Source organism: Schistocerca piceifrons, chromosome 8 (assembly GCF_021461385.2).
Source record: "Schistocerca piceifrons isolate TAMUIC-IGC-003096 chromosome 8, iqSchPice1.1, whole genome shotgun sequence".
Classification (NCBI taxonomy): Eukaryota; Metazoa; Arthropoda; class Insecta; order Orthoptera; family Acrididae; genus Schistocerca; species Schistocerca piceifrons.
This window is the reverse complement of record NC_060145.1, coordinates 107053477-107068796: the sequence shown is the minus strand read 5'-3', so window position 1 is coordinate 107068796 and position 15320 is coordinate 107053477.

The following is a 15320-nucleotide window of genomic DNA, read 5'->3' as shown; positions in this document are numbered from 1 at the left end:
TACCAAACAGTGATCTTCATACTACACTCGCCAATCATGAAAACACAGAACGGACGATGTTAGTGCACATGGATCGTAACATCCAAGACGTGTGTTAGTGGTCGATTCAGCAATAGATTTCAGGCCGCCTTTGGTTTCTCAGCTCAGTGGTCGCGAGAAAAGGAACTATTATTGTTAACAAATTAAGAGCAGGCTGCGTGAATGTAAGGAAGTCAGGCGGGAGATCCTTTAAAATGAATACCCTCTCCAGCCTGTGATTCGTTCCACATTGAGGAGCACATTCTGAATATACCAATAGAATGAAAATTTCAGTAGTTCAAAAGAAAAATGACTTTTCCTTGCCGCTCATGTTTTTAACTTGTGCGCCCAGACTCGTTTCGCCTTAGTTACAAAGCATTTTCATGTGGTGTCCTGAAATATTACACGATTTTTTCGTTTGTATATATCTGAATGAACTACTGCCATTCATATACAGCTGTTGCGAAAGTAGCCACAGCAAGGAACTTGAAACAGAGTGCGATAAACAGGATCATCCAAGAACAATTATACTGCACAGTATTTTTAAAATTGAGGATTATATCTTTTAGAGTAGGTCTTAGTCGAATGAATAGGTCCGCTGCCAAATATATTTGCCATGTCATCCTTCTTAGTGGAACGAAACTATAAAATTTGTAGAACTTTTCTTATGTTCAACTGCGTATTTGTATAACTTGATTTTAGGACCAAAAAATGTGGCTTATATTGCAGTGGTGCAGTCATACTATTGTACTTTGTAAACTAATTGTGTTGCACAATTATGTTTTATATTTTGTAATCAGACCAGACTAACGTCCTGTTTGTATCATTATGTGACATACTTGTATGTGAAGAAATGGACTTTGCTGGAAATCGATAAAATATTTGTAAAAGAGGCCGTACCAAAGCGAAGCTTTCGGGGAAAGTAAACGAAATGTCACGGGAGCTGCAGGAATGCAACACAATCCACATCCTAAATGAATCTAATAAATCCCTAGTTATCGCATATTCAAAACATAAACGCCGTCAGACAGGATCCGCACTGCAACACTAGGTATTAAGGGCGGCGAAACCACTGCCTGCTGTCATTTCAACACGAGCTACACAGTACAGGGTGTCTGAGCTAGAGGTATACACCAACAAATGCTTTTAACGAAAGAACTCGACTTTTATGTTGTCGGGTAAGGACGCAGTCGCTAGAGACACTCTTCGAGATGTGATTCTCACCATTTCATGAACAGCACTGGGCCGCATGGCGCATGCGCACAAATGTTTACTGTGCAGCAGGCAGGCGTACTGCTAACGGCATATGGGCGACACAACTCAAGATGCAAAGTTAAGATCTGAAACGCGCGCTTAGCGGCGTGCAAGAAGAGAGTGGAATATAGATACTCTCATTTATCTGTGAGACAGAACTCTTCGAGAAACAGTACGATTTATTTCAAAAGCTGGAAAACTACTTAAAAAGCACGTGAATGAAGAGGGGATGAGAAGTGTGCGCAAATCATTCGTTAGAAGCCCCCGTAAATCGATTAGACATGCTGTACTAAGGAACTAGCCGTCCTCCGTTAGACTGTACACAACACTGTACACAAACGTCTGCGGTTGCGAGCTTACAAACTCCAACTTTTGCATCACAATAAGCCTGAGGATCACCGCAGACGATGCAACCTTGTTATTGCATAATGTAGACAAAAGCTGTAGTGGTAGAAGCGGGGAAGAAGTGGTAAAGTTCTGGGCTGAAATTACATCGTGCATTTTGCTTGAAACAATTTATTATACAAAAATTCGAACTTCATTTCTAAAACCCAAAAACCTTGCTTTAACTTTGCCTATGGGAGGGTTTATCGAACCACCTCTACACTTATTTTTTTTTTTACTGTTCCACTCTCGAACAGCGCGCAAGAAAGACAAACACCTAAGTCTTTCAGTACGAGCTCTGATTTCCCTTTATTTCAGTACGACGATTACTTCTCCCTGTGTATGCGGGCGTCAACAACAAAACTTTTCACAATCGGGAGAGACAATTGGAAATTGAAATTTCGCGAAAAGATCTTCCTGCAACTCAGAACGCCTTTGTTTTAATGATTACCAACTCAACTCGCGTATCATATCCGTGACGGTCTCTCCCTTGTTTCGCGATGGTACAAAACGAACTTACCTTCTTTGCACTTCTTCGATACCCTCCGTCAATACTATCTAGTACTGATCCCACACCGCACAGTAATACTCTAGCAGAGGACGGACAAGCATACTGTGTACAGGGTCTGGTTAGAAGACATGTTGCATCTTCTGTTCCGCTAATAAAACGTAGGCTTCGGTTTGTCTTGCCCACAACATTATCTACGTGATCGTACCATTTAAGACTGTTACTTGAATTGACATCCTCTGGATTTCTATGATTTATCGCGTAACCAAAATTTAACGGATTCCTTTTGTAGCACTAGGTTCGAAATTGCCATTATTCGCAGCGTACCGAGGGCTGCTCAGATTGTCTCACAAATCATTTATTTAGAATAGGAACAGCTGAGAGTCTATAATACTTCATTTGTGAACGTCGGAAATCATTTTTCTTTTACTCGGTGGCTCTCCGTCAATTACTACAAATCTGCGACGTTTCTGAAAGGAAATCACGAATCCATTCACACAACTGAACCGATACTTCACAGGCACGTAATTAGGTACGCAATTTGATCAGAAGTCGCTTGTGAAGAACGCTGTCAAGAGACTTTCGGAAAACTAGAAATATGGAATGAATTTAACATTCCCTGCCGATATCACTCATTATTCACGAGATTAAAGATCTAGTTGTGTTTCACAAGAACGATTATACTAACTCCGTGCTGACTTTGGATCAATGAGTCGCTTTCTTGGATGTAATTCTTGATGTTCGAACACAGTACAATTATTTCCGAAACCCTACTAGAAAACGACGTCTGTGACGTGGGTCTGTAATACAATGGGTATCTTCTATTTTTTTTCTTAAGTACTGCTGTGATCTGTGCAACTTTCCCTTTTTTTGGTACGGATCTTTGTCGAGCGAGTGATTGCATATGGTCGCTAAGTATGGAGCTGTTATATCAGCTTAATCGGAAGACTTCCCTTTATTAAGCGATTTCTGTTATTTCGCTATACCCAGGATATCTAAGTTACTCGTGTTGGCAGCAGTTCTTGATTCCAATTCTGGAGTATCTACTTCGCTTCTATGATGAACGAATTTCCGAAAATTGTATTTAGCGACTCCGCTTTAGTAGCAGTGTCATCGGTAATACTACGATGCATACTCTGTCCAAATAAGAAAACTGGTTATCCTTCGTCACTAAAAAGATTTTTGGTCTTTTTTTACGTAAGTTATGGTGGTATGTAAAATGTGATGAATACCCTGTTCTTTCAAAGTGTTGTTACTTAGTGCACAATTTCATAATGATCATGTATCTTCCACTTACCAATAACTACAATAATGTATAGAATTACACTGGTCAACAGTGATTTTGTTGTCAATTAATTGACAGAGAATATAGGGTAACTTTATGGCCCTGAATTTGAATATGTCACTCGGTTTCCTAGATTGGCTCTATTTACTGTAGTAACGTACAATATGTAGATAAACAAACAAACAAAAATTGAAAATATTAATTGAGATACACTGTGTAGACAGTCAAACGAAAATGAGAAAGACATTTGAAAAGGTTCACAAAAATGCAGTTTCATTGTTGATTCCGCATGTAATAGAAGAAGAAAGGAAAAAGAGACAGCCTTTTCAAAAAATTACAATTATCATATGGAAAAAATCCACTTGTGTGATTTTTCTCTTGTGTTGATCGTCAGGACAGTCGTGATAAAGATTCCAGCAATAGTCTGCCATCATGTGCTTGTCCCATCTAACTTGATATCATTCTTCTATCACCTGAAAATCTTAATGGGATCTTTCAGCTTGTTCCTCGCTGTCCGGAAATCTACCAAGATCGCTGTAGAGGTAATGAATCTTAATGCTCACATTAGCCCCCACGCTTTTGAAGTTTCTGAGCATGTCTTGCACCAGTTCCTCATAATCATGTGATTATTTACCGAAGAAATTTTTAACAACAGAGACAAAACTGCTCCAGACAAATGCTTCAAGGCAATTCATAACTTTAATGAATTCCAAATCATATATAAGCTTCCAAATTTGGGGACCATCAAATATACCAGCTTTTAATTTTTCGTTACTGAGTCCAGGGAATGATTTGCATGTATATTTCAAATAGTTACTATTTTTCTCCAGTGGTTTCACGAATTGCTTTATTAGATGAAGCTTGATATTAAGTGGTGGAAGGATGATTTTGTGGCTGTCAATTAATGGTTCTTGTGGGATATTACCCTCTCTTAGAGTACAGCTATCTCTTAATGGCCATTAAACTTTTTCCCAGTAATCATGCTTTGCACTGCTGTCCCACATGCAAATAAAGCAAGGGGATTTTCTGTATCCATTTTGCTGTCCAAGCGAAAAGTTAGCCATTTTTAAATCAACACTGATAGGCCATTGGTGTTGACTATGATGAAGTTTCTGGAGAATCATCTGGATATTTTCGTATTCCTCATAAAATTTCGTCGAGTGGTCAATTGGAATGGATGCATAGCAGTTACCATTATGCAGCGACACACATTTTAGGCTTCTGGTTGAGCAATCGATAAAAACCCACCTGTCTTGAGGTTGATATTTTGGTAGTCTCACTTTTAGTAGTAAACCAGGGATGTCACAGCAGTAAACAAGTGCATCACCTCGACTGAAGTATGGAAGTAGATCTTATTTTGTCTGGTAAGCTGTGATTTTATTTCCTGGTTGTAGACTATTCTTCTCATTTATTCTAGATGCCAAGAGTTCAGAAGACTGACGAAATAAATGTCGGGTGAACAGCCTGGTATGAGTGTGCATAGGACACAATATTTCGGCAATTGACCACGTTGCCATCATCAGGTGCGCTGATGTACTGACCGGCGGCCGGCCAGCGTATATATAGGACAATCCCCCTCCCGCTCCTCCCTCAGGCGCTTCCTATGAGTCGGTGTGGTCCGCGCCCCGCGCGCGGTCCAGGTGCAGCGTCCGTTCTCCCGCGGTCTGGGCTCTGCGTCCTAGGTCCTCTCGTTCAGGAGGGTCTGCCAGCACCGCTCTCGTTATTCTTCCCTCCTCCCCCGAAGTCGGTACACTCTGGGAAATGTCCTTTTTCTTCTTAAGGGGGGTAGGATGTCAAACGGTCCGACTTGGAGCAGGAGAGGCACCACAGGACATTTTAATTTCTACTGTCTATACTTTTACAAGTAAATTCATAAAACTTTGTCAGCATGACCAGGAAGGATTCAGGATTCACACTCGTAGCAGCGGAAGTTCAAAAACATAACAAAATAATTTTTTTTTACATGGGAAATTTCATCATTTTTCACTTACTAAAATGGTTCAAATGGTTCTGAGCACTATGGGACTTAACTGCTGAGGTCATCAGTCCCCTAGAACTTAGCACTACCAAAACCTAACTAACCTAAGGACAACACAAACATCCATGCCCGAGGCAGGATTCGAACCTGCGACCGTAGCGGTCGCGCGGTTCCGGACTGTAGAGCATAGAACCGTTCGGCCATACCGGCCGGCCTTTTCACTTACTATTGGCTGCATTTGTTGCTATAGGTACACTTTTCTTCATAGGTAAGAGAGACTGTTCGATGAATTTTGCACAGCGTACAAACCATACTTATAGGTGTCTGAAACTCTAGAAGTCATTTAATTTATGAAAAAATGAATGAGGTGTTACGATTTAAACTTCATGTTTAGAAAAAAAAAATCAAATTTTGTAGTTAATTATTTCAATTTTTACCAAAGTTTTTAATAGATTTGGAAAATTCTAGAGTTTCATACACCTGTAAGTATGGTTTGTATGCTGTGCAAAATTCATCAAAGAATCTCTCTTGCTTGTGACGAAAAATGTACCTACAGCAACAAATGTAGCCAATAGTAAGCGAAAAAATGATGATATTTCACACGTAAAAAAATTTATTTTGTTATGTTTTTGAACTTCCACTGCTATGAGTGTGAATCGGAATCGGAATCCTTCCTGGTCGTGCTGACAAAGTTTTATGAATTTATTTGTAAAAGTATAAACAGTGGAAATTAAAATGTCCTCTCCTGCTCCAAATCGGCCCGTTTGACGTCCTACCCCCCTTCATCCGGGTGATTGCGGGTTTCCACGCCTTCCTAAGGATGTAACCGCTGTCACGATACAGTTGTGGCTCCCTTACTCTGATCTCTATGGCTTCTTTGATGACACAGTCCCAGTATTTGGAAGTCTGTGTCAGGACTTTGGTTTGGTCATAATTCACACACACACAGCCAACTCATGGACGATCGGCGAGCCAAAACGCGTCGTCCGGTAGGACGACCGACCGACGATCCACCAAGACCGTGGCCCGGCTCAGGTGATGCGTGGCGGCAATGGTGGGGCGAGCCATGTCGGTGCAGACCTCACTGCTGCTCCAACCCGACTGCACTAGTGCCGCGTTGCAACTCCCCGACTGGCAGGTCCGGACTGCGCTCCAGACGCTTTCCAACTGATTGGCAGCCCGAACTCGCCACCCGAACTCCCTTACGACATACAGATACCGGGAAGTAATAGCAGTTGACCAAAGATACTACGAGAGGGGATATATCGATAGGCGCTTCTAGCGCCTGTCACGGTCAGGCAAAGCAGCAACTCAGTGACAGTAGTAATTTAAATTAATGTAGTGAGGTGGAAGTAAGTTAAAAAGAGGGTGTAAAATACATGACGGCGGGAACATGAGCCACGCACGGCTCACCTTCGTTTACCATTAGCCAAAAAAAATGGTTCAAATGGCTCTGAGCACTATGGGACTTAACATCTATGGTCATCAGTCCCCTAGAACTTAGAACTACCTAAACCTAACTAACCTAAGGACAGCACACAACACCCAGCCATCACGAGGCAGAGAAAATCCCTGACCCTGCCGGGAATCGAACCCGGGAACCCGGGCGTGGGAAGCGAGAACGCTACCGCACGACCACGAGATGCGGGCTACCATTAGCCCACAGCTTTTGCAAACTTTATGAGGAGCCCAACGCTTAACTTGGTCTCCCAGTTTAATCCCAAAATACGCAAGATAGGGCTGTTTCACAAAGTCAGTGATGCTCTTCCGTTGTTCTCGCAGAGTCTGTTCTTCACAAATGAAGCAGAACAGATCAGGAGAGTTGAACAACCTGTACGCGAGGAACTCATGTTTATCTGTGAAAAGAATAAAATAAAATAAAAATTATATTTGCAAAAATATATTATTATAAATATGATAAGGTGGAACTAATAAGACAATATTTATTACAATATGATCTATAGCTTACATTTTACTAAGAATAATGTAATAACTAATGGTGGCATACCTTTTTCTTGATACAATGAACGATAAATTCTTCACTAACAAAAACTTTTAACAGCTATTACACAAATCGCGTCTTCTGACACCCTCTTTTCTCGATCGACTGCCGCAATGAGCACAAACAAGTGGATGGGGGACCCCGACCACCAATGCAGCAGTGTGACCAACAGACTCTCTTTGAGACTGTGAGACACAAAAGGGTGTCTGAATTTACTAGCACGTCCGATAATCTAACCTTCTCCTCTACAACGTGTAACATACACAATCACAAAATATAAAATGAATAGACATACAGAATTATGGAATTCACAACCGATTTAATGATATAATGATAATTTAACTATTAAACGCTAAACGTCAGAGGTAGCCTATATCTAAGAAACTAGTTCAAACGTAATGCTGTATCTCAGCCATTCCAAAGAGCATGGATGCCGAAAACGTCGACCATGTGAAATTCAACTCGCAATCTTTTCATGTGCCGGCCTGTGTGGAGAGCGGTTCTAGGCGCTACAGTCTGGAACCGCGCTGCTGCAACGGTCGCAGGTTCGAATCCTGCCTCGCTCATGGATGTGTGTGATGTCCTTAGGTTAGTTAGGTTTAATTAGTTCTTAGTTCTAGGGGACTGATGACCTCAGAAGTTAAGTCCCATAGTGCTCAGAGCCATTTGAACCATTTTTTTGAATCTTTTCATGTGACATCCTGAAACCCATAAATCAAGGCTATCAGGTGAATGCAGTGTTCCTCCTCTTCCGAAAAGCATTTGACTCAGTACCACATCTACGATTACTATCAAAAGTACGAGCGTGTGGGTATCAGGCGGAATTTGTGACTGGATTGAGGATTTTTTGGCAGAAAAGACGCACCGAGCTATCTTGGATGGAAAGTCATCGACAGATGTGAAAGTAACTTCGAGTGTGCCCCAGGTAAGTGTGTTGGGACCTCTCTTGCTATGGTTGCATGGTAAAGGCCCTGCGGACGATATTTTAGTAACATCATTCATTTCAAAAACTATGTAGTTATCTATAAAGATACACTATCTGAAAAAAATTGTACAAACATTCTGTAAGATCTTGATACGATTTCAAAGTGGTGCACAGATTGCCAACCTGCTTTAAATGTTCAGAAGTGTAGAATTGTGCACTTCAGAATGTCAATGAGCCACAGTTGGAATCGATCAGTTCATACAAATGCCTGAGGGGGGAGCACTTGGCAGAGATATGAAATGGAACAATGGCACAGGCTCGGTCGTAGGCAAAGCTGGGGGCAGACTACAGTTCTTTGGTAGGCTAGTAGGGAAATGCAATCAGTACGCAAAGGGGACTGCTTGCAAAACACTCGTACGACCCATCCTAGAATATTGCTCAACTGTATAGGACCTGTACCAAATAGAAGTAACAGGGGTCATTCAACGAAAAAGGGAGAGGCAGCATTAATGGTGAGAGGTCTTCCTGATCAGTGGTAGTGTCACGGAGATGCTGGTGAAACTCAGCTGGTAGACGCTTGAACATGGAGGCAAACTAACCCGAGAAAAGCCTAGTCAGCAAGTGGGAAGAACCAGCTTTAAATGATGAATCTATGAACATACTAAATCCCACTACGCATCGATGCCGTGGGACATCGAGGACAGTTTAGACTAATTACAGCACCCACTGAAGCGTTTCAGGGAGCATTCTTTCCGCACTCGGTAAGTGAATAGAATGTTAAGCAACCTTATAAAAGGTAAAATGGGAAATGCCGTCTGTCTTGCACTTCGCAGTGGTTTGTTCAGTATGTTTGCAGATGTAAAATGATTGTTTTTGTATTTTACGTCAAATATAGAACACGCACAGACGTTGGGCTAGGAGTGGGAAATGAAGCTATGTAAAGTCATGTCATCTATACGGGATGAACCAGAATTCTTCTGAAAAAAATTCAGCGTTTGTTCAGGGATATTATTTAAGCATTTTGGTGTAAGAACCCGTGCTTTCCGGTGTCTCATTATAGGGCAATAATGTAATGAGTAATGGTGTAATTATGACTTGAAAGGCATTGTTATGAGAATTATCTTTGTTTCTGTGTAAATACTTTCAGAACATTGAGAAAGGCTGTAATATGCAATCGCAAAACCGTAATTATACGAAATATTCCGGTTAATCGTGGGCGCCTATGTATATGGAAAGCTGCTATTACTGGGCTTGGCATCGCTGCGAGAACAGTTCAGCATACCGTCATCGTGCCGTTTATCTCAGACGAGATGCATGCCGGCCGATTTTTCATCTTCAAACCTATCCATACGGTCGTGTATCACCGTTAACGTATTACTGACGCTGCAGGACAAACCAACCAGAGACTGCACCGAGCAGTACTGAAAGCAAGCTTGAGGACTAAGAGTAAAGCACCGTGCGCGAACGGAAGAAGTTACAAATAGCGCCCACCGGCAACATTTTCACGGCTGTGCAGACATTGTCAATGCAATACTGATACAAGGGGCAAGAAATAGAGAGAAATATGAGCAACTGGAGACCACAGGTCCCGTATACCAAAATACTCGAAAAATATCCCTAGACAACCTCCGAAATTTTGTCAGTGAAGTTTTGGTTCATCCCGTATGCACGAATATTGAACTTTTCGTTAGAATGACAACACACTTTACGCATATTACTTGCACAATATACTGTTCCGAGGGTATAGACCATATTTTATTTCAAAATAGGCTTTGTCGAGAAGATAAGATTTTTGAAATCCGTGTTTGTTATTCGGTTTTAATGTTTCCCACTCTATACGAGGTTTGTTCAAAAAATTCCGGGAACATTCGTAATTTCGCGCCAGTGGTGTGTCGGAGCGAAATGCGGTTGGCGTCCATGCACATGCCGGTGTTTAACGTGTAACTGCCGGAAGTTTCATACAGAAATGAAACTTCCGTCAGTTACACATTAGACACAAGCGTGTGCAGGGACGCCAACCGTATTTCGCTCCGAGGCTGAATTGAGTAGAACGTTCTGTCGCACAGTTTGCGAATTTCGAGATGACAGACTTAGAGGAGCAAAGCTTTTACATTAAATTTTGCGTGAAACTCGAGAAAACCTTCACAGAGACACACCACATGATGCAGGAATCCTAGGGTGATGAGGGCTTAAGCCGTACTCGGTGTTACGAATGGTTCACACGGATTAAAAATGGCCGGACGCTAGTTAAAGATGACCCTCGTTCAGGACGCCCTTCGACGTCTGCCGACGGTGCTCATGTCAGAAACGTCAACGAAGCTGTGCGTGCCAATCGAAGACCGACTGTACAAAAGGCTGCTGAAGAATGTAACATTTCAGTTGGATCATGTCATGAAATCCTGACGCAGCAGGAATGGATCGTGTTACCGCCAAGTTCGTCCCACGGCTCAGAAGTCAAGACCAGAAGGACCTTTGTCTCGCAATCTGTGGAGAGCTTTTGGATCGTGGAAAAGACAACGAGATGTTCCTAAAGTGAATCATAACTGGTGATGAGACATGGGTCTCCGATTACGATCTTGAGATCAAGAGTCAATCTTCATAATGGATTGGGAAAACTTCTCCAAGAAGAAGCTCGTCAGGAAAGATCAAATGTCAAAGCCATGCTGATAGTTTTCCTTGAATTTGAAGGATTAGTTCATCATGAATTCGTGCCACAGGGGCAAACTTTAAACCGATGGCACTATCGGGACGTGTTGCGCCGCCTGCGAGAAAATGTGAGAAGGAAACAGCCTGAAATGTGGCGAGACAACTCATAGCTCTTGTCCCCACGATGATACACCCCCACATTCATCCTTGTAGGTGCGTGACTATTGCACAAAAGACGAAATCACTGTGCTGCCTCATGCTCCGTACTCCCCAGACGTAGCCCCTGTGGATTTTTCTTATTGCCAGAGTTGAAAACCCCGTTAAAAGGAGAAAGATTTGCAAAGATAGACGAGATAATAAAATATTCGCAGACACTGCTTCACTCTATCCAGCAAGAGGTCTACCAAGATCACGTCTGGAAGTGCAAACGGCGTTCGGAGCCGTGTACCAATTTTGGAGGAGACTATATCTAAGGAGGCCATGTATAATAAGTAAAAGATAAGCGTAGAAAAATTTTGTGGACAACGTTCCTGAAGATACGGTCTTATATTTAAAAAAATGAAAAATGTATTATTGGGTCTGACAGACTATAAAAAATTATAATCATTTCCGATAATAAAAATCTGACGTTACACCTCTTGTTCAAGCATCTCCAGTGCTCTTTCACAGTACACCACACAAAGGCAGCCATTCACGTCCCTACTGGTACATTGACCCGCCCACCGACCCGTCGGACTATGTGCGTGACTCTGGCGACTGCTTGGTGGACCCTACCTGTCTTCACTGATGGATTGTGGGCTGGCAGGTAGCGGACGGGGATGGCAATTAGAGGCCCGCTAGTCAAACCCACGGACCCGAACCGTGGATCCGACCATGGACCCATCATCAACACACTGGAGAAGGAGCGGGGATTTCCCATTCAACAGATTCGTCTGCTTGTGTATAGGGATGGCCAGTGGGGGAGGGGGGGGGGCAGGGTTGAAGCTGGGACAGCCCTTGGTCCTTCTACCTGCCTGGCAAGTCGCGCAGTTGGAACAGAGCGATTGGAGGACACTTCCTCGAACTTTTTTTTTGGGTGCAAATATTACTGGGTGCAATTTACAGGACACCGTCAGCTCCGACCTAATAATCAGGTTGTTTTTCTACGCCCTGTGTGAACTGGATATGTGACAAACAGACTTGTACTGAAGTCATCCAGACCAGCACTCTTGGCAGAACTGACAAAGAGGTGCTCTCCCTGCCCTTCATCCCGCTTCCCTCACCTACACCAACTTCCCAAATAAAATAAATGTCTGTAACATTTGCACACAGAATTAGGTAGTTTAATAATGTTCTAAGTATGTTTACCGCCCCATGAACCATGGACCTTGCCGTTGGTGGGGAGGCTTGCGTGCCTCAGCGATACAGATAGCTGTACCGTAGGTGCAACCACAACGGAGGGGTATCTGTTGAGAGGCCAGACAAACGTGTGGTTCCTGAAGAGGGGCAGCAGCCTTTTCAGTAGTTGCGAGGGCAACAGTCTGGATGATTGACTGATCTGGCCTTGTAACAATAACCAAATCGACCTTGCTGTGCTGGTACTGCGAACGACTGAAAGCAAGGGGAAACTACAGCCGTAATTTTTCCCGAGGGCATGCAGCTTTACTGTATGATTAAATTATGATGGCGTCCTCTTGGGTAAAATATTCCGGAGGTAAAATAGTCCCCCATTCGGATCTCCGGGCGGGGACTACTCAAGAGGATGTCGTTATCAGGAGAAAGAAAACTGGTGTTCTACGGATCGGAGTGTGGAATGTCAGATCCCTTAATCGGGCAGGTAGGTTAGAAAATTTAAAAAGGGAAATGGATAGGTTGAAGTTAGATATAGTGGGAATTAGTGAAGTTCGGTGGCAGGAGGAACAAGACTTCTGGTCAGGTGACTACAGGGTTATAAACACAAAATCAAATAGGGGTAATGCAGGAGTAGGTTTAATAATGAATAGGAAAATAGGAATGCGGGTAAGCTACTACAAACAGCATAGTGAACGCATTATTGTGGCCAAGATAGATACGAAGCCCACACCTACTACAGTAGTACAAGTTTATATGCCAAGTGGCTCTGCAGATGAACAAGATATTGAAGAAATGTATGATGAAATAAAAGAAATTATTCAGTGTGTGAAGGGAGACGAAAATTTAATAGTCATGGGTGACTGGAATTCGAGTGTAGGAAAAGGGAGAGAAGGAAACATAGTAGGTGAATATGGATTGGGGCTAAGAAATGAAAGAGGAAGCCGCCTGGTAGAATTTTGCACAGAGCACAACATAATCATAACTAACACTTGGTTTAAGAATCATGAAAGAAGGTTGTATACATGGAAGAACCCTGGAGATACTAAAAGGTATCGGATAGATTATATAACGGTAAGACAGAGATTTAGCAACCAGGTTTTAAATTGTAAGACATTTCCAGGGGCAGATGTGGACTCTGACCACAACTATTGGTTATGACCTGTAGATTCAAACTGAAGAAACTGCAAAAAGGTGGGAATTTAAGGAGATGGGACCTGGATAAACTGAATGAACCAGAGGTTGTACAGAGTTTCAGGGAGAGCATAAGGGAACAATTGACAGGAATGGGGGAAAGATATACAGTAGAAGAAGAATGGGTAGCTTTGAGGGATGAAGTAGCGAAGGTAGCAGAGGATCAAGTAGGTTAAAAGACGAGGGCTAGTAGAAATCCTTGGGTAACAGAAGAAATATTGAATTTAATTGATGAAAGGAGAAAATATAAAAATGCAGTAAATGAAGCAGGCAAAAAGGAATACAAACGTCTCAAAAATGAGATCGACAGGAAGTGCAAAATGGCTAAGCAGGGATGGCTAGAGGACAAATGTAAGGATGTAGAGGCCTATCTCACTAGGGGTAAGATAGATACTGCCTACAGGAAAATTAAAGAGACCTTTGGAGATAAGAGAACGACTTGTACGAATATCAAGAGCTCAGATGGAAACCCAGTTCTAAGCAAAGATTGGAAAGCGGAAAGGTGGAAGGAGTATATAGAGGGTCTATACAAGTGCGATGTACTTGAGGACAATATTATGGAAATGGAAGAGCATGTAGATGAAGATGAAATGGGAGATATGATACTGCGGGAAGAGTTTGACAGAGCACTGAAAGACCTGAGTCGAAACAAGACCCCCGGAGTAGACAACATTCCATTTGAACTACTGACGGCCTTGGGAGAGCCAGTCCTGACAAAACTCTACCATCTGGTGAGAACGATGTATAAAACAGGCGAAATACCCTCAGACTTCAAGAAGAATATAATAATTCCAATCCCAAAGAAAGCAGGTGTTGACAGATGTGAAAATTACCGAACTATCAGTTTAATAAGTCACAGCTGCAAAATACTAACACGACTTCTTTACAGACGAATGGAAAAACTAGTAGAAGCCAACCTCGGGGAAGATCAGTTTGGATTTCGTAGAAACACTGGAACACGTGAGGCAATACTGAACTTACGACTTATCTTAGAAGAAAGATTAAGGAAAGGCAAACCTATGTTTCTAGCATTTGTAGACTTAGAGAAAGCTTTTGACAATATTGACTGGAATACTCTCTTTCAAATTCTAAAGGTGGCAGGGGTAAAATACAGGGAGCTAAAGGCTATTTACAATTTGTACAGAAACCAGATGGCAGTTATAAGAGTCGAGAGGTATGAAAGGGAAGCAGTGGTTGGGAAGGGAGTAAGACAGGGTTGTAGCCTCTCCCCGATGTTGTTCAATCTGTATATTGAGCAAGCAGTAAAGGAAACAAAAGAAAAATTCGGAGTAGGTATTAAAATCCATGGAGAAGAAATAAAAACTTTGAGGTTCGCTGATGACATTGTAATTCTGTCAGAGACAGCAAAGGACTTGGAAGAGCAGTTGAATGGAATGGACAGTGTCTTGAAAGGAGGATATAAGATGAACATCAACAAAAGCAAAACAAGGATAATGGAATGTAGTCTAATTAAGTCAGGTGATGCTGAGGGAATTAGATTAGGAAATGAGGCACTTAAAGTAGTAAAGGAGTTTTGCTATTTGGGGAGCAAAATAACTGATGATGGTCGAAGTAGAGAGGATATAAAATGTAGGCTGGCAATGGCAAGGAAAGCGTTTCTGAAGAAGAGAAATTTGTTAACATCCAGTATTGATTTAAGTGTCAGGAGTCCGCCCCGGTAGCTGAGCGGTCAGCGTGACAGACTGTCAGTCCTAAGGGCCCGGGTTCGATTACCGGCTGGGTCGGAGATTTTCTCCGCTCAGGGACTGGGTGTTGTGTTGTCCTAATCATCATCAT